The sequence below is a fragment of the Pinus tabuliformis genome, chromosome 7 (assembly GCF_031772625.1).
Source record: "Pinus tabuliformis cultivar Carrire ecotype Pingquan chromosome 7, CPIR1, whole genome shotgun sequence".
NCBI lineage: Eukaryota > Viridiplantae > Streptophyta > Pinopsida > Pinales > Pinaceae > Pinus > Pinus tabuliformis.
The window spans coordinates 1,486,818,738-1,486,839,600 of record NC_142293.1 but is presented as its reverse complement, the minus strand read 5'-3'; positions in this window follow the sequence as shown (position 1 = coordinate 1,486,839,600).

Genomic DNA, 20,863 nt, shown 5'->3' with positions numbered 1-20,863 from the left:
GTGCGTAGGTGCTGACCTACAGAAGGCTACAACCTTCTGTTTCTTCCAGGGACCACGTTTCATAAATTTTCAGACTGGATCCATGAATAACATCAAGTAAACATCAAGAATCTGTGACTTCAATATTCAGAAACCTACGTGCATACACTTCTGTCTTAAGACCAACCTGTGTATACGCTGTTTTGAGTTGCTTAACCAGCGTGTATACATGTCTTTTCTTCCCTGAACCTGCGTATAGATCTACAAAAGATAATTCACTCTTCCAAATATTCAGACATCAGTTATACCCAGATTATCAGATTTATAGATCAAGTTATGCGCCAAATTTAACAGATCAAAATCACATAAAGAAGCTATTATTCAAGCCTTAAGATTTGACCCATCAATAGAACTTCATCCTTCTCCTTGCGCTTGGGTTCCTCCTTCATTCAGATCCAGCTATGCACCATAAACCAATCACCAGTATTCCAGATCTAGCTCTGCATTAGATATTCAATAATTCAGATTGTTCTCCTGCCTAATGATCTCCTTCCTCTTTTATAGCCTTAGGCCTTTCACAATACCACGGTCCAAAACCATAACAAATCAATACCATGGACCCAATACTTGGGATCAACACTTCGGACGAGATACCATGGTCCAAAACCATAGGTTCAAATACCAAGGACTAAATACCATGGACCAAAAATAAGTTCTCCCACATGTACGTGCTTTTCCTTGCATGAAAGTGCGTGTATATGCATATGTGTCTTTGGAACGTCTAGCCCGCGTGCATACATGGCTTGGTCAAGGTGAACCTGCGTATATATCTTTTTCCTTTCTTTCCGAGAGCCTGAACTGTGATCTGTCACCAAAGTGAGTTGCCATCAAGGACAACACCTATGCCATAGCACCACACCTGTGTCATAATGCCAACAAATCATAGCCATCAATGATTAATCATGGTGAAGCATGGTCAAATGTCGCATTGTGACAATGATTGCCTTAAGATGAAAATCAACCATGGTCAAACATGGTCCAACATTGCATTGTGACAAAGATTGCCTTCATATGAAAATCAATCATGGTAGAGAATGGATAATCATTGTCTAACGTTGCATTCTGATCAGGATTGTTGAAAAAAGGAAATCTATTATACCTTGGGTTTATAACTTTTATCCCTTGGGTTTATAAGATCAATCCATGGGTTTATTAATCTAAGGGTTCATATTGCTATGGTTTAATATTATTCCCTTAGAAAAATCCCTTGGGTTTTTCGTATTAATCCCTAGGGTTTATAATATCTATCATGGTCAACCATGGTCAAACATGTTTTATAAATGTAAGCATGGTCAACCATCTTCAACCATATTTTATAAAATCAATCGTGGTCAACCATCTTTAAACATGGTCTACCATCCTATGTCACATTGTGAGAAATATTGTCTCAATATGAAAATCAATCATTGTCTCAACCATGGTCCAACATCGAATTATGACAAAGATTGTTTCAATATGATAATCATAGTCCACCATGATCAACCACCGTCAATCATGGTCAACCTTGTTAAAACATCTTCAACCATGTTTTATAAAACCAAACATTGTCATCTATGGCCAATCATGGTTAACCATCTGCAAACGTCGCATTATGACAAAGATTATCTTGATATGAAAATCAACCACGGTTAAGCATAGTCAACCATGGTTCGCCACATTGTGACAAGGATTTTCTCAATATGAAAATCAACCATGGTCAACCATGTTTATTTTACTATTTATTTTTGGGTTTATAATATTAGTATGTTGTGTTTAATATTATTCCCTTCGGTTCATAATCCCTTGGGGTTTTAGTATTAATCCCTTGAGTTTATTATTCCCTTGGGTTTATAATATCAATTCCTTGGGTTTATTATTCCTTTGTGTATATAATATCAACCATCATCAACCATGGTAGAATGTGGCATTGTGACAATGATTTTCTCGATACGAAATCAACCATGGTTAACCATGGACCAATGTTGCATTATGACAAAGATTGTCTCGATATGAAAATAAAGCATGGTCAGCCATGGTCCAATGTTGCATTGTCACAAATATTGTATCAATATGGAAATAAATCATGGTCAACCATGTTTATTTTAGTGTTTATAATCTTTATCTTAGTGTTTATATACCTTGGCTTTATAATTTCTATCCCTTGGGTTTATTATTTTCTTCGTTTATCATATTAGTCGCTTCGGTTTATTAATCTAAAGTTTCATATTCCTAGGGTTTAATATTATTCCCTTAAGTTTATAATCCCTTAGATTTTTTGTATTAATCGCTTGGGTTTATAATATCGATCCCTAGGGTTTATTAGTCCCTTGGGTTTATCATATCAATCATGGTTAACCATGGTCAACCATGTTTTATAAATTTAATCATGGTCAAACATATTTTATAAAATCAATCGTGGTCAACCATCATTAATCATGTTCATCCATTCTCCTACATCACATTCTGACATGAAAATCAATCATTGTTTCAACCATGGTCCAATGTTGCATGATGACAAAGATTATTTCAATATGATAATCACATTCAACCTTGGTAAGCCATGTTCAACCATGTTTTATAAAATCAAACATTGACATCCATGGTCTTTCACAATCAATGATGGTCGAACGTCACATTGTAACAAAGATTGTCTTGATATGAAAATTCACAACGGTTAAGTATAATCAACCATGGTCCAACGTCACATTGTGGAAAGGATTGTATCAATATGAAAATCAACCATGGCCAACCATGTTTATTTTAGTGTTTATGGTCAACCTTGGGTTTAATATTATTCCCTTGGGGTTTTAGTATTAATCATTTGGGTTTACTATTCCTTTAGGCTTATAATATCAATCCATTGGGTTTATTATTCCCTTGGGTTTATAATATCAATTATGGTCAACCATGGTCAATCATAGCCAACCATGGTCAACCATGGTGAAGCATGGTCAAATGTCGCATTGTGACAATGATTGCTTCAACATGAAAATCATACATGGTCAACAATTTTCCAATGTTGCATTGTGACAAATATTGTCTCGATATAAAAATCAGTCATAGTCAAGCATGGTCAACCATGTTCCAACGTTTTATTGTGACAAGGATTATCTCAATATGGAAATCAACCATGGTCAACCGTGTTTTTTTTAGGGTTTCTAATATTTATTTTAGAGTTTATATACCTTGGATTTATAATATCGATCATGGTCAACCATATTCTATTAAATAATAATAATAGTAATAAATATTATTACTCATTGTTAGTTATTAATAATTAATTTATAATAATAATATGATTAAATAATTAATTAATAATTAAATATTATTATAATCAATTTCAAATTATCATTGTTATCACTGAATAAACTATATATTATATTAAGATTACTATTATCTATTAATATGTTTATTATTATCGAATAAATAGTATTATTAAATAACTAATTTATATTATATAATTTAAAATAAAACTATAATAAATTATATGTACTATTAAATAATAATTAATATAAATTATTAATAATAATCATATTGTAGAGCTAAGGCTTGTGTGATCCATAACAAGTTTGCGAGAGATTTTTCGGCGAAAATCACACGAGAAACCATTTGTCGACGCGTTTCGAACCAACCAGTGTGGTTCATCGTCAGGACCATGAACCACACTGGTTGGTTCGAAACGCGTCGACAAATGGTTTCTCATGTGATTTTCGCCGAAAAATCTCTCGCAAATAATCATATTTTTATTGTAATATTTTTTTAATATTATTTTTATTATTATTTATTTGTCCATAAATGCAAATATAAATGAAGCTTAATATTTTTAATATAATTGTGTTAGTTAAACAAAATCATGTATTTTGTTCTCGCCTAACCACTATCACCATCATTCTTCCTCTATTAATTAATGATGCACAAAAAAATGTGTAAATATTAAATTTAAATAAATTAAAATATTTTATCTTTGACTTAGTGTCATATTATTCTTAAACCATGGTCGAGTTTCTCCCTTTCATTCATCTACCAATAATACCCTTTTTTTTTCACTTGGAAAAAATCGTAATTTCCATTAATTTTGAAAATTACATTTTGTAGATGCCAAAGCATTGCAGAGACAAGGCTATGAAGCCTGACAAAAAATGGTTGACACAAGTGTCAAGTACAAAGAAGTAAAGAACTGATGAAAAAAAACCATGCCTGGAGCACTGAGATGCCTGATAGGGGGAAGATCAAGTTTTCCTCCCCTTTTTCTTCTCTACCTTGCGCCATTCACCTTGAGCCGGATGCATGGGAATGAGTTGAAATGGGTTTTCCTCACCGGGTCGAGGGTTTTCCTTGTCAGAGTCTGAGGTGTCTGATTTATGCTGCCTTTTGGTTCCACTAAGTTCCATTGTGTCAGAAGCCTTTCCCGATTGCGATTCTATGGGCACTTGTGGAGATTGTTCCTGCGATTCTGCTTGGCTGTTCTCATTTGGGATGGGCAATTCCTCCTCACCTTCTTCCTCTTCCTCAGGGTCTGGTGGGGGGAATGTCCACCCTTTTTTTTTCCCGGATTTCCTCCTTCTTTGGCTATCTTTTTTGAATTCTGGGCAGGCATTTTGTAGGTGCCCTGTTTGCCGGCATATTCTGCATCGGAATGTTGTATTTTCATAATCTATTGTTTGCATGCAGCTATGTTCTTTATGCTTCAGTACTATGCGATCCGGTAATCCTTTGCTGAGATCAACTTCCACACAGATTCATGCGAAAGTGTAGATTCCATCTTCCACTCGCTGAGTGTCCATTTTAATATATCTGCCAAAAGAGTTTCCGATGCATGCGATTGTCTTTTGGTCCCAAAAATGTGCAGGGAGGTTATGTAGTCGAACCCACACTGGCACCCTGGAGACGATGTAGGTGTTTGCATCAAAATCTGGGGTCCAAGGTGCAATGAAGAGTCCTGAAGATCCCCAAAACCACGGTCCCTCCTGAATAACTAGGGCCCTGACCTCTTCTGATGGAAGTTTGACTATAAAAAAGCCTTTGGAGCAGAGCATGACATCACAATTAAGAGACCATTTTGTGAAAATCCAGTGAAAAAGGTCCATGGGTTTTGGCCAGATACCGTTAAAATGATAGATGAGGGCTTGTCTTTCATAAATGTTACGTACCTCCTCTGCTTCCGCTGTATTTATTGTTAGTTCAGGTGTATAATTCAGTTGCTCCACGATATATGCACTGGGTTCTGTTTTGCCCTGCTGTGGGGCTGTAGAAGAAGATTTTCCCCCTTGTAGAATATGCTTGTAAGATGTTCCTTCGCTTTTGTGCTGCTGGTGTGGATCTGGGCTGTGTTTTGCTTTAGATCCACTGCCTCCTTCTGTTTGTTTTCGTGGGCCACTGGCTGCTGCACCTCCCCGTAGCCTCATGTTGACAATAATATTAGATCCTGGCTTATGTTGTAGTAGTCAATCGCTCTGTGATCTTGTAATGATCTGCCTTCAGAGAGGAGATGTTGATATCCTTCCGGGAGGCCAATGTGATTGGCAATGTTTTTCTTCAGATTTGAGACACTGTCTGAAGCTTGAATCGAGATTAGGGTTGATTTCCCAGAGGGGGGTTTTATAATGATTTGGAAACGTGGATCTGATGAGCTTTCCGCCCCAGAGACTGTGGGAGCTATTCTCCTCTGTTTTGTATTCAGGCTATCCTCGTGCCATATAGCCCCCTCTGAGATCTGGGGAATCAGATCAGTGTAGAGTGCCTGTGCAGGACCCATCACCGCTACCGAAACAGGTTTCTTGAATGTGCAGTGTAACGGGTGGCTGAAATTTTGTGCGTCCCAGACTGGATGGCCTTTCGCTGGCCAGTGTTCCAGGGCACTTGGGTCTTGGCATTTCCTTTGTTTATTGGCTAGATCCAGTCCAGACCTGGAATGTTTATATCTGTTCACAGCAGTAGGGAGTGGATCCGCTTCATGTAGCCAGCCTTTGTTGTTTTCAGCGCTGAATCCGGTGGAAAAACCTGCAGATCCAAAACCCAGAAGGTTCTGGGCATATTCCAGAGTTCCCTGTTTCGATTCCACGCTGCCTGGGATGTCTTTCCCAGCTTCTCGTTGTTCGTGGTGAAGGGTTGCAGGGGCGGCCATGGCAGCAGTCTCTGATCCGTCGTCCAGATCCACCATCTTGATGAGCCTCTCAAGCCTGGAGTCGTGCTTGATATTTATCCTGTGGAACTCGATGCGGCCAGACCAGGGGTGACCAGGCTCCAAGAGATGCTGGATCTTGTCGCTGTAAACATCAACAGTGAGCACTGTGTGATCCGTCTCGTGCATCAGCTTTTTGCACAGATGCGAACCAATGAAACTTCCCGCCTCGATCATGCAGATCGTCGTCGGCAAGATCTCACCCCCATCAAGATCAGTCCGTACCGCCATTGCTCAGTAACCTAGCTATAGTTGTGTTATTTCTATATATCTACCAATAATACCCTTATATGAAGGTTTTTAAAATATTTCCATCCGTCTTTCCAAAATTTTGTTATGATGAGAGGACGCATTTACTAAAACATGAATTTTATTAATTTGTGATACATCTACAAACCTCGAGCTACTAATGTATAGGAACCTTTACATTTCACTCACACTACTCAATTCGAGCCTATTTCTATTTTTAGTCTTCTAAAGCAACTAAGAAATAGTAAGAAATAGTAATAATTATGTTAAAGGTGTTTTTTTTCATTTTTCTTAATCATTTGTAAATTCGTGTTTGAATCAGAACAATTACATGAGGTATTATATATTTATGTTTTATTTTTTTTCAAAATAAATTGAAGTTTTTTTAAGAGTGAATTCAAACTGGACAACAAAAAGCAAAGTTTTTTAAGTTTAGACCTTAAAAAAATAATTCGTCAAAAATCATAATTTACATATCATACTATAACTTATTGATAATTCAATCCTTCATAATTGTGCAATTCCAATCTATGTAGTTCTAAGGAATAGGAGAGAACCTAATTCAACCATTAATTTTTAAATCTCTAAATCTTAATTTACACTATTCTTTGACACACAAGTTTGCATTTTTATTGAGATCACAATGAATGTGGAAATATGTTATTGAAGAGAACATTTCTATTTGTTTACTATTCACTTTCATAACACTTTCTAATGTTTTGTCCCTTGAATAGGATCTCTTCACCACATGTTGAATAAGGAGAGAGTCTCTCAAAGCAACAAGAGAAGCTACCAAATTTTCTTTGGCTAACTAAATCCCGTGGTAGAGGGAATAAGGTTTCGCTTGGTTGTTTGTCGTACATTCTAAGCTCATAAATACTTTACAACTTTAACTTCTTTTTCTCCATAAAACACACATCCTCTTCTTACTACTCATTATTTAATTTTAACAATTTTAATATATAAATATAAAACACCCATCTTCTTCCTTCTGATTATTTAATTTTAACAATCTTAATATATCAATATAAATATAAATAATGTGTAATTAAAAACAAATTGATTTAAAAATAATATATTTTAAAAATCATATTAATCAACATATATATATATATTCAAATTGCAAGAATCTGAATGAAGAAATAGATTCTAAAAATCATGTTAATAACAAATAAATAATCCTAGGAAAAAATAAAATAAAAATTATAATATTAATATTTTCATAAATGTGGATGAGGAAATAGCTGTTAAAAATCATGTTAATAACCAATATATAATCCTATGGTTTAAATGGTAGAATAAATAAATAAATAATTATAATATTAATATTTTCATAAATGTGGATATGAATGAGAAGCATATAATATTCACACCAGAATGCGCAGTGGGTTTATATGAAAAGCAGATGATTTATTAAACATTCACTACCCTTCCACTCATTGTTACCTTAAACTTCATTTAAATAAAGTAGTCAACATAAAAGGATTAGAGCTTCCATCTTTTTTGACATATCGACAAGTCTCGTCGTCCTAGAGACAAGGAATGAAAGCATAGTTTTCATTCATATTATATTGTTGATTATAATTTAATTTATGTGTATGTATTTATATATATTTTAGTATTATTATGTATTTATAATTTTTTATTATTATTATAATTAAAATATTAGGTTATGTAAATGATGTGTTAATTTTTTTACAATAATATGTATGCATTACACGTTGTGTTGGGTGTACGAAGGGAGAGGTTCATGGGGCAGAATCTCCTTTATACAAAGTTGAGGAGCAGTGACTTCAAATATATATATATTTTTTCATTTATTTATTTATTTTTTTTGGCACATTATTTTTACCATTAGTAGTTTTGTGATATATGGTGGTTCTCCATAGTTTACAATTTTAGTTAAGGAATTGTGGTTGTATTATAATCCATGACAAATGAATTGGTATTTTATGTGTATTTTTGACATTGCAATCTTTTTGTTTTATTAAAAATATGTTTGCAACAATTAATTCTACATAGTTAAATCTTACATTTGCTATCAAAGTAGTTTTGGATTCAAGAGGATGTCATTGTGGCCAAGGAATGCATGTAGTAGATCCTATTATAATGGGAGATATATAGAAGCAATTATTGTGGTGAAAGGAAGTGATGAGTAGTTCAATGAAAGATATTGAGCAATTCAATGGGAACCATTTTGAGCCATGGAAACTCAAAATAGAAGATTTATTGGTGGAAAAATACTAGTGGATCATTAATAATTTAGGTTATCCACTGATGGGGATGTCAAAAAAGACTTGACCAAGTTGGATCAAAAGGAAAAGAGCATAATCCAATTGTGTATCTCAGATTAAATGTTCTTGAATGTTACTAGGAAGATATGACAAAATCTTTGTGGAACAAGTTAAGGGATTTGTATAAGTCTTTGTACCTAGTGAAAAAATTGTTCGTACAAAAAAAACTATATAACTTGGGGATGAAAGATGGAGACTTGATGAGAGAACAATTGAATGCATTCAATATTGTGGTAATTCAAGTTTTATCTATTGATATTAATATTTTATATCAACGTAACTGTATTGGTTAGTCTTGTTCTTTCTGGAATCATGGGATAATATAGTTATTCCCATAGGCAGTAGTGCAACTACCTTAAGTTTCAATGAAGTAGTATAATAATTTTTATTATAGGAGGAGAGATAGAAAAATATGGAAATTTAGAACACATATGTGTTGTATGTAAGAGTATGCTCCCAAAATAGAAATAAAAATAAGTCCAGTGGGAGATCTAAATCTCGAGGAAGACCTAAATCTCTAGGAGAATTCATTAATGTATGTTGGGGATATGGAATAGAAGGGAATTATAATAAACATTTTATATCTAAAGCTCCTAAGAAATAGAAGACATCTCAAGATTATCCTTTTATGGAAAAAATAACTCTTTAATTGAAGGGTGAAATGTGTTCTTGGATTTTCCATGTACATATGTAGGTCATGAAGCATGGTTGGTTGAATAAAGTGCATCCTTTTAGATGAATCCTCATAGGGAGTGGTTTTGTTAGTATGAAATATATGATGGTAATGGTGTTTTCCTAAGATATTACTCAACAACCACAACAATAGGATGAGGACCAATGAAGTTAATGATCATGGGTTGAATGATTTTAGAATGCTCCATGATGTTCTTATCATACCAAGATTGTTTAGGAAATTTTTTTATGTAAGAAAAATGAATGATATGAAAAAAACAAGCTTTAAAAATGATACCCACGAGATGGTTTGAGCAGTAATGGTATTGTTGAGGGGAGTTCGGATTGGAATTTTATATAAGTTGCTAAGAAGTATTGTTAGTGAGGGGTGAAACAGTTCCATTATTCTTTATAGTGGAGCTGAAGACGGAAAAAATCCTATTGTCTCTGGATAAAATACTATGGTGTGGCACCAAATATTGGGACTTATAAAGAGAATCTCTATTGAGTACTTAATGGTAATGGTATGGTAGAGGATATGTATCATTTTTCTCTATATCTTGATTTCTATGAACATTTCTTATATGAGATAGAATCATGTAATATCTCCTCTCATTCTACAAGGTTAGAGGGAATATTGCAATTGGTTCATAGTGATGTGTTTAGACCTATGCATTTTCTATCACTAGTTATATCTCTACAATATGTCTCATTTATAGATCATTTGTCGAGAAATACATTGATTTACTTCTTCAAGAAGAAATATGAAGTCTTCTAGCAAATTCAAAGAGCTTAAGGGTCTTGTGGAAAGCCAGATAGAGAAGGAAATTAAGGCGTTGAGGATATATGACGGCGGGGAATTTTGCAGGAATGATATCAAATATTTTTGTAATAAATGTGGTATATCAAGGTCAAAGACTATTCCATACATACGTTAATAGAATGGATTGGTAGAAAGGATGAATAGGATTTTTATGAAGAACTCGAGGAGCATGATCAATGTGTCAGGTTAGGATAATAATTCTGGGTATAGGCTATGAATACTGCATATTACCTGATATATAGAACATCTTCATGAACGTTGGATGATAATACTCCACATGAGGTATGGATTGGTAAGAAAATTTCTCTTAAACTTTTCGAGTTCTTTGCATGTGATGCTTGTATACAAATTCCAAAGGATAATAGCAGTAAATTAGATAAGAAATATAAAAAGTGTGTCTTTGTTGGATATAAATATGGTATGAAATGTTATAAGCTTTGAAACACAATAACTAAAAAGGTAGTGAAAAGTCAAGATGTAGTATTTAGAGAATTCAATGATGTTTTCAAATAGGAATTTAGACTGAGGGAGGACGAATGAGAGAATATTGAGTTTGAATTGAAGGATGATGAATCATATTCTACATAAGAACATAACTAATAAAAAGAAGAACCAACAAATTTGACACTAAGGATATTGGCTCAGTAAAGAAGTTAGAAAAGTATAACCAACCTGATTTCTATTCAATTTTTTCTTTCTTTATTACTAAGGATAATCCTATAAGTGCTAGCGCAGTGGTGGATTCCTAGGATTGGGTTCTACCTACTTGATTCAATAATATATTTACTTGTACCTACATCCAAAATTGACCTTATTATTTTATGATAAACAATACCTTTTGATAAATTGAAATGAGTGAGTCAATATTTTTTTTTTTGGCATTTTCTATGAGTAGAATGTTTGATCCATGAATTGGTGTATACATATGATTTGAATGTACACTTATTCCTTCCACCATTGGAATTAGTATATATGATTTAATATTTTTCCATGTGCGAGGGTGACTTCACTATTTATGAGCATAAATATGATTTTAATGCACACTTAATTCCTTACACCAATGGAATTAGTATATATGACTTATTATTTTTTCAAGTGCGATGGTATATTCACTACTTATGATAATTTCATTATTGAACAATGGAGGCTACGGGGAAGAAAGCCCCTAACGAATCTAATGGAACTAGTTAGAGTTCGAGATCGACTTTTTCTAAGTTATATTTTCTAATCGAGATCGACTTTTGCTAAGTTATATTTTCTAATCTTTAATGTCATCTATAATCATTTCTTGCAATTATAGTATCTTATGCATGTTTTCTGTAATTTTCATAGGGTATTCATTAGTGATAGTTTACTGTATTTTTCTTCTCAAGCTCTTTCTTTAAAATCAATTACAATGAAAGTAAGATAAGACTTATCATATGGTAGATTAGCATACTTTGTTAGTGGTCATTCTCGTGCAATTGCTAAAAAGTATGCTAGGTTATTATTGTACTTGTTATTTATATGATGTTACACACTATAAATTCTTTGTTCTATGAATTTCATCCTAGTACTATCCCAGTTACTAGAATCTTAGTTTGGATTTATCTTCCCAATTCCCCATTACATTTTTCGTATCTACCATTTTTTTAAGATTTGGGATTGCTTTGGAACTTATATGAAATCATATTTTGAAATAGTTGTAACTAGCTTATGCACATGTTCACAACTCTATGTTGAGGTAAAACTTAGTACCAATAGTCGATACAGTTATCATCATCCATTTAGCACACTTACATGTCTCTTTGTGTGAGATGATTGTAGTCAAGATCAAAATTTTTTGAACGATTCATAGATGACTATGAAAATACCCATATGTTTACTCCCAAAAACCATATTGTCATAGCCAAAAGGAAAACCAAGTTGTGATAAAAAGGCTTCATGTAGAAATCAGTAGCACATTTTGCATCCATCCTCATGTTGGAGTCCAAGCCAATCTTGAAACAAATGAATCCCCCTAAGAGGAAGAATCAGCCCTTTACTAGAGAAAAATTCCATCCTTCATCATATCTACTTCAGTGACAACACAAAATTTTTCCTCTAAGATAATTGGTTCAATTGAACCAAGATCTGAAATTGTAATTTTGCTACTAGAATGATGGAGATGTGACTATTCATTAGTATTCAAAAGGATGCTACAAACATAAGTGGATATATTTGGTAACAAAATAAACTATATTTACATAAAAATTTGTGGTCCAAGGTTTAAAATACTTTCCACACATGTTTGTGAAACATAAACTAAATATCAGGTATATTTATCAAGATGCTTATATTAAACAAGTCATGTGGACTATACCATGTGAAAGGCTAATCGAATGACGGTCATTAACCATCAAAATGAGCAACTTAGTGTATCTAGGAAGGCATGGTGTCATGGTTGTATGAGAAATATTGTGGCCAGATTATAACCCTACAGATTATGAGTTGAAAACAACCATGCTTGCATAATCAAGGGTAAAAATACCCAAATATTTTTCTTGAGCACCCTTTTCCCATTGTTATAAATTACAAAACCAAGGTGGAAGAAACATTATAGAGTAAAATAGACACAAACTATATGTTGAAAAGGTATCTCGACACCAACTAATGAATCAAAAATTCCATAATGGTATTTCAATTTCTAGTACGAAGTCTTCTTTGGATTTTTTAATGGCAGTTATAAATGTTGTCTTTGATTTTGAAGCAGACATAGAAGGATATATGATTTCAATGGAAGGCCTTTTTTAACATAGTACATTTTCGTGTACATAAATTAAGGGGGACACAAAAACATCCTACCAAAGAAATTTTTCAGTTAAATAAGCACACCAACCCCTTGCATTCTTAATATCTAATAGGGTCTATAGTAATGAAAACATTTTTCAGGATTCAAATAAAATCAACAATGAATAACATAGGTATATTTTCCCAATAGCTTACCCCACCTTTTGTTCTCAGGAAAGTTGTGGGGCATTACCTATCCACCTATGCAAGTTACTATGATTCATATGTGAACATAAGCATTCATACTGACACAACCAAGTGCAAATCAATTAACTAAGTTTCCAGAGTAGCCATTATAATTAGAAAGAAGATTGAGATTGACTGATTTCTTTGGCACCTGTGTTATTGAGTTTTTAACTCCTCTTCCAAGTGGATATTCACGATGAAAAATAGAATGTTACAAAAAAAATATTTAAAAATTACAACAAGATGATCTCATCAGTTAGAGATGGACACTATCTTAATGACTAGGCATGTGCAGTGGTTGCCCACACTGGAAACAAAGAAAAATTGGACATAAGTAGAGGTCTTACAATGACAATATTTTGGATTAATCCTCCTAAGGTTCAATTGTTTTATTGTAATTTAAATGAAAATTTCTTATGGACATCACTCTTTAATGGAGTGATACAAGATAATAGGTGCTAAAATTGGTGCCAATGGGAATCACTACTGAATGGAGTGATATAACACAACAGATACCAAAATTTCATTGTTCACAATGTAATCTAAGCATTTTCAGTAGTTTTAGACTTATGTAAGATAATCAAGACGATATAGGTCATTATTTTTTGATAGTTGGGTTGTACATTGTCATACATCCTTCTACCTTTCTTGTGTACATTGTAATATGTACTACTACTTCATAAAAGAGATGTTGATACAAATAGAATTATTTGATCAATGCACAAAAATATGCAATTCAACTTGTAGTGAAAAGTTTAATATCTCAAACATTAATTTTATATTCACAAGTTATTTACTTGCAATAATATTCTATATGATCATTAATTCCATATTTATGCATGGCATTCCTCTGTTCATTATATTACTCAAAAGAATTCCTTTCAGGGACTGGAGAGAATACATAAGCTCTTCTTTACCTTTTACACCAATTGTATGAGGTCAAAAATTATGTGACATCATGATTCTCAATTAAATATCTTTGATGAATTGATAATAGTTCTTAAAAAATACATTTCTTTGGGTGATGATATTTATAAGGGTTAAAAAGAGAATCAATGAAATCAATTCTCACCTCATTTTTAAAATAGACTCCTAGTTAGTGTACTTGAGAGAGATAGATCCAGTGCAATTAGAAGAATGAAAAATCAAGCATAGGAGTGCTATAGACTATGCTAGTGAATCCTTCAAGATGAATAGGGGTGCTTGTTTCATAGTTAATACTCGTATGAGAGGCTCCCTTCAAATAACCCAAAATAAAATAATCCACTACCACTGACTCTCATGAGGTGCTTGTAGAGTTCCAAGAACACATTCACATATTATAGAAATTAAGGTTGAGAATACTAGATAATGAAGAGTGATAATCAAGATGACCCATGTCAAACTAAGTACACAGGTTTTCTTGAGCACTATATTTTTTTCTTAAATTTGTTTAATGAATAACATGAAAATCAAAAAGAAGATTAAGATTGACTGAATGCTCTAGCGCCTGCATTATTGAGTTTTCAACTCCTCTTCCAAGTGTATATTCATGATGAAAAGTAGAATACTACAAAGTGCACTTGGCATAATGAAAAATCCAGGCACATGTGTGCTAGAAACTATGCTAGTGTATCCTTCAAGATGAATAGGGGTTCTTGTTGAATTGTTAATACCTGTATGAGAGGTGTCCTTGAAATAACACAAAATACACTAATTCCCTACCACTGAGTCTTATGAGGTTTTTGTACAGTACTAAGAACACATTCTCATAGTAGAGGAATTAAGGTAGAGAATGTTACCCAATGAAGAGTGATAATCAAGACGATGTAGGTCAAACTAAGTACATAGATTTGCTTCAGCACTATATTTTCATTTAAATTTGTTCAATGTATAATTTCGTGCTTGATATTGTATGTATCTAAGTGAGTGAAAAGGTTGCGTGTCCATGCTACAAGTTTTATAGTTTTTTTGTTAATATTACCGAATTTAATGTTTAATAGCCATTTAATTTAGTGTGAATTAATTGGACCAAAGTGTTTATTGGTATCATGTTTTTCCAAGCCTCGAAAATAAATCAGTTTTTTTACTTCATGTAATTAACATTGTACATGTGTGACCTTTGCTAATAAACATAGAAAATGAAGATATAATGATTAATAATCATAGAAGATGAAGCTATAATTATTTTTCAATATAGTTCACATCATAATCTAGATAATACCGTTAGATTTGGCATCTATTTCATTTTTCTGCGAATCGAACATACGTCTCCTACCTCCAAACCTAATGACTATCTTATTTGAGAAACTATTTACACTAAAAGAAAGAGAAAAGAAAAGAACTCACTTTTCCAATGAAATCTCCAAATAGGAACACAAAAAAACTTTGGTAGAAACAAAACATTCAACCCATTCTCCCAGAGAAATATGCTCACTATGAAACTAGAGTATTGGAAACTAGAAGTCAGCATAGAATTTCATATCCAAAAACATTTTGCTTATAGATCTGTTAAATAATTGCATGCATAAATTGTAGCTTAACATAGAAAACTTAATGTGCACATGAGAGAAGAGGAGAAACATATAAAACATGAAAGAATACAAGAAGACTTGATAACGGAGTTCGTTTGACTTGGACTACGTCTTCGGGCCCTGCTCGATCAATGGGGAGGCCTTCATTCACTAAGTGGCATGAGAAAGAAGAGTACAAACATCAATTATAAAAAAGGAGTTTTATACCTCCATACCGAAAAATGGCCGAAACATTCAGAACTTTGATAGAGAAACAGACAGCGCCATCACATTCGTGGTATCGAGAAATGCAAAAACCATATAAAATTTGTCAAAATCTAACAAAGTGAAATTTTGGCCCTCCTACAAAATTCTGCCTCGAATTGCATGCACTTCCTCCTCCCTCTGGGCGCACTAAAAAACTGTGTTTAATTATAAAATCGTTGGTAGATTTTCCCACGTTTTTGTTGTGGCATGTTGGTTGGGGATCTGAGTAATAGGGAGGAGGGCGGGCGGTCAAACTCCGCCTCCTCCTTTTATACATCAAATCTTTGTTTATAAAAAGTTTGGTTGGGCAGGGGTCTGCCTTGGGTGGCCCACCCACTGTACCCATCTCCACCATGGCCGTTGCATTTTCCCTTTGGGCATGCTTTGGTCTATGCCCCAAGGGCCGGCCCACCACCCACTATGTATATAGTGCAAATTCGTTTGGTATGAATTCTGGGGTGGCGGGGTCATGACCACCCACCCTGTTTTAGGGTTGTGGTTCCATGGCAGAGGTCGGGGGTCATGGCCTGCCTATCCACTGTATATATATATATTATTTTGGTTGTGTGCGGATAGAGGTCGGGGGTCATGGCCTGCATGTCCACTATATATATATATATATATATATATATATATATATATATATATATATATATATATATATATATATATATATATATATATTATTTTGGTTGTGTGATTCAATTTCCATTTTCTGTGCATTTCTTTCTCATTTTGTATAATTTTTTAAACAACCTAGTCATTGATAAAGGAATCTTGAAAGAGCCTATGTAGGAAGAAGATGGCTAAAATGACTACCGTTAAGTTTGAGGTGGAGAAGTTCACTGGTAAGAACAATTTTGCAATTTGGAAACTAAAGGCACGAGATTTGTTGGTGCAACAAGGGTTGGACAAAACATTTTATGGGGTTAGAAAGAAACATGTTGGCATGAAAAATCTATATTGGGACGATTTGGATGCCTAAGCTCTCAGTAACATCAGGTTGTGCATAGCAGATGAAGTTCTCTTCAACATTGTTTAAGTGATCGCACTATCATGTTTGTGGGGAAAAATAGAAATATTTTATATGACCCAATATTTAACCAACATAATCTATTTCAAGAGGTAGTTGTACAGACTTTGGATGAAGGAGGGTACTAAAATTGTAGAACACTTAAATGTATTTAATACACTTATTTTCCAGATGTCAGATATGGATGTTAAATTTGAAGAAGAAGATAAAGTTATTACCTTGTTTTGTTCCTTTCCTGAGGCTTGGGATCACTTTGTGACTTTTATCAGTTTGAGCACAACAAAATCTTTAGAATGTGATTTCATTGCGGGAGCTATATTATCTAAATAGATATAGAGGAAGTCTAGCATTGAAGCTTCCATGCTAAAAGCTATGGTACCCAGAGGTCGGTCCAAGGAAAGAGGAGAGAAAGAAATAAGTTCTTCCAGATCAAAGTCAAAAGGCAAGAAGTGTAAAACCAAATGCTAGTACTGAAACAAAATAGGGCATGTCAAGAAATACCAACGGAAACTAGAAGAGTCCTTTGAAAACCCAAAGAAGAAAAAAAATCAAGTTGAGTGAGGTATGATTGATGAGGTTTTATCTATTAAATCATGTATGATAGATGAAGTTTTTCCTATTTGCAAAGTTTCTCAGAATTATGGAGATTTATTTTTAGATGCTGGTGCTTCTCATCATATGAGTCCACACAGAAATTGGTTCACTTCATATCAAGCTATGAATGGTAGTTTTGCGTTTACAGGTAATAATGTATATTGTCAAACTCTTGGGGTGGGAAATGTCAAACTTCAAATTAATGATGATACAATTAGAACATTAACTAATGTTAGACATGTACCTAAGTTGAGAAATGATTTGATTTATTTAGGAGTATTCGACTCGGAAGGTTATAAATTTACAGGTCAAGGTGGATTGTTGAAAGTTTCAAAGCCCGCTTTGGTTTTTATGAAGGAAGAGAAGATCATAAACCTTTACACACTTAACGCAGTTACTTCAAGTCAATGAGACAAAAAATGTATCTAAGAGGCCACGATAAGGTACTCGCCTATGGCATCAGTGAATGGGTCACATGAGTGAGAAGGGCCTTCAAGTATTGGTGAATTACAAATTACTTCCTAATTTGACATCATTGATTTTGTATTTTTACAAACATTGTGTATATGGAAAACACTGTAGACATCAATTTAGAGTCAGTAGTCATAATAGTGAAGGAATTTTGGAATATATTCATTCTGATCTTTGGGGACCATCTCCATGAACAATATCTTATGGAGATGAATTTTGCTTTGTAAAATTTATTGATGATTTCTCCAAGAAATTTTGGGTCTATAGGTTAAAAATAAAGGTTTATGTATCTAATGTTTTTAAACAATTTAAACTATGGTGGAAAACAAAACCGGGAAAATACTTGAATATTTAAGAAATGAAAATGGCAGTTAATTTACTTAGAATTTGAATGATATTGCAAGGATGAAGGGATTGTTAGACATCAAAGTGTTATCTATACTCCCAAGAAAAATTCCATTGTTGAACATATGAACTAGACTCTTATGGAGAGAGAGAGATGCATGATCAACAATGCTAACCTGCAAAAGGAGTTGTGGGTGGAAGAAATATCCATTTCTTTTTATCTGGTAAATAGATCACATTCAGTTGTTATTAACTGTAAAATTCTTGAAGAAGTTTGGTTAGGTTAGTCTTGTGATTATTCATATTTAGGAATTTTTTGTTCTAATTCTTATGCTCTTATTCCAAAGAATCGACATCCTAAGTTAGATTTAAAAGAAAAATGTTATGTCTTTATTGGATATGACGATTATGTGAAAGGATACAATTTGTGGGATCCTTCTTCACATAACATAGTCATTAGTAGAGATGTAACATTTGATGAATCTTCTCTTCTAAAATTAGATGTTGAAAAAAAGAACATTTATCACCAAATCAACAAATTCAGTTGGAGACTCAACTTTTTTTCGAAATTGGAAATGAAAAAGAGACTTCTAAAGAAAAGTGTGAAGAAGATGTAGAGAAAACCGTAGAATTTTAGGAACTAATTCAATAACAAGTCATTGTAAGGAGGTATACAAGTGAAAGAAGAACATCCAAAACGTATGAAGATTTTTCTTCCTTTGTTGCATTGATTACTGAGGATACAGAACCTTCTTGTTATCAGGAAGAAATGGATGATGAAAATAGTGCAAAATGTAAGAATTCTATGGAAGAGGAAAGAGATTCCATAGCCAGGAACAAAACCTGGGATCTTGTAGAACTTCCTGAAGGGAGAAGTGTTACCGGATGCAAATGGGTCTTCAAATTAAAGAGTTTTTTTTTTGAAAATATTGAAAGATATAAGCCGAGGCTTGTAGCAAAAGGGTATTCTTAGGTAGAACGTATTGACTTTCATGATATTTTTTCACTAGTCATAATTTTTTTTATCCATATAATGTTAGCACTAGCTACATTACTTGATCTTGAGTTAGAACAGTTAGATGTTAAAATATTTTTTCTTCATGGAAATTTGGATGAAGAGATCTATATATCACAACCACAAGGTTTTTTACAAGGTCACAACAAAAGATTAGTTTGCAAGCTCAGAAAATCATTGTATGTCTTGAGGCAATCTCCGAACAAGTGGTACAAGAACTTTTGACTCCTTCACGGTGAGCCAGAACTTCACTAGAAGTGAGTATGATCATTTTGTGTACTTCAAAAACTTCAATGCCATATTCATTATCTTGGTTTTTTATGTTGACCATATTCTTACTACAAGCAAAAGCATGGAAGAGATCAACAGGTTAAAGGCTCAACTTCCTAGGACATTTGATATGAAGGACCTTGGAGCTGGAAAACATATATTGGGAATGGAGATACACAGAGATGGGAAAAATGGAAAGCCCTGGTTATCATAGGAAGAGCGTGTGGAGAAAATACTTGCAAATTTCCATATGGAAAATATGAAGCATGTTATTGTTCCTTAGCTTCCCATTTTAAGCTTTCTTTGGGTTTGAGTCCTAGAATTGATGAAGAAAAGTAGTATATGTCTCGTGTACCATATGAAAATGTGGTAGGAAAGTTAATGTATGTGATTCTATCTACAAGACGTGACAAGAGAATAACATTGGCGAGTAGTGAAATGGGTGCTTCGGTATTTGAGAGGCACAAGTGACCATTGTATAATCCTTAATTGCAGTGGAGATTCAGTCCTCAAAAATGTGGATGTTGATTATCTAAGTGACTTGGATAAAAGGATATTTACTACAAGATATGCATTTATTATTGCAGGTGGAGCAATTAGTTGGATGTCAAAGCTTTAGGAAATGGTTTCTTTGTCCACTGCTGAAGTAGGAAATATAGTTGCTTCAGATTCTTATAAAGAGACAATCTAGTTGAAAAGTCTACTTGATGAGATTGGAAGGAGAAAGTGAATATATCATGTGAAATTCATTGTGCTATTTACTTGGCTGAAAATCCAACTTATCAGAGAAATACTAAGCACATTGATGTAAGATACCATTTTGTAGGACATGCGATCGATGGTGACAAGGCAACTCGCAAGAAAGTCCACACACAGGAGAATTGTGCAGACATGTTCACGAAGAGAGTATTGGTACAGAAGTTGCAATGGTGTTTGGCTTCTCTTGGCTTGCATAAGAGATGTTGAATGGGCATATCCAAGGGATTAAGAAAATTGTTGACAGGGTGGAGATTTTTAAGAATGAAAACGTTTTTTGTTAAAGATGTAATTATCTTGGAAAATCTGAGTTTACTATTGCAACATTTGCATAATGATACGAAGTTATGTCACAAAGTTTTTTCATATTAAAATGATGATTACCTCAG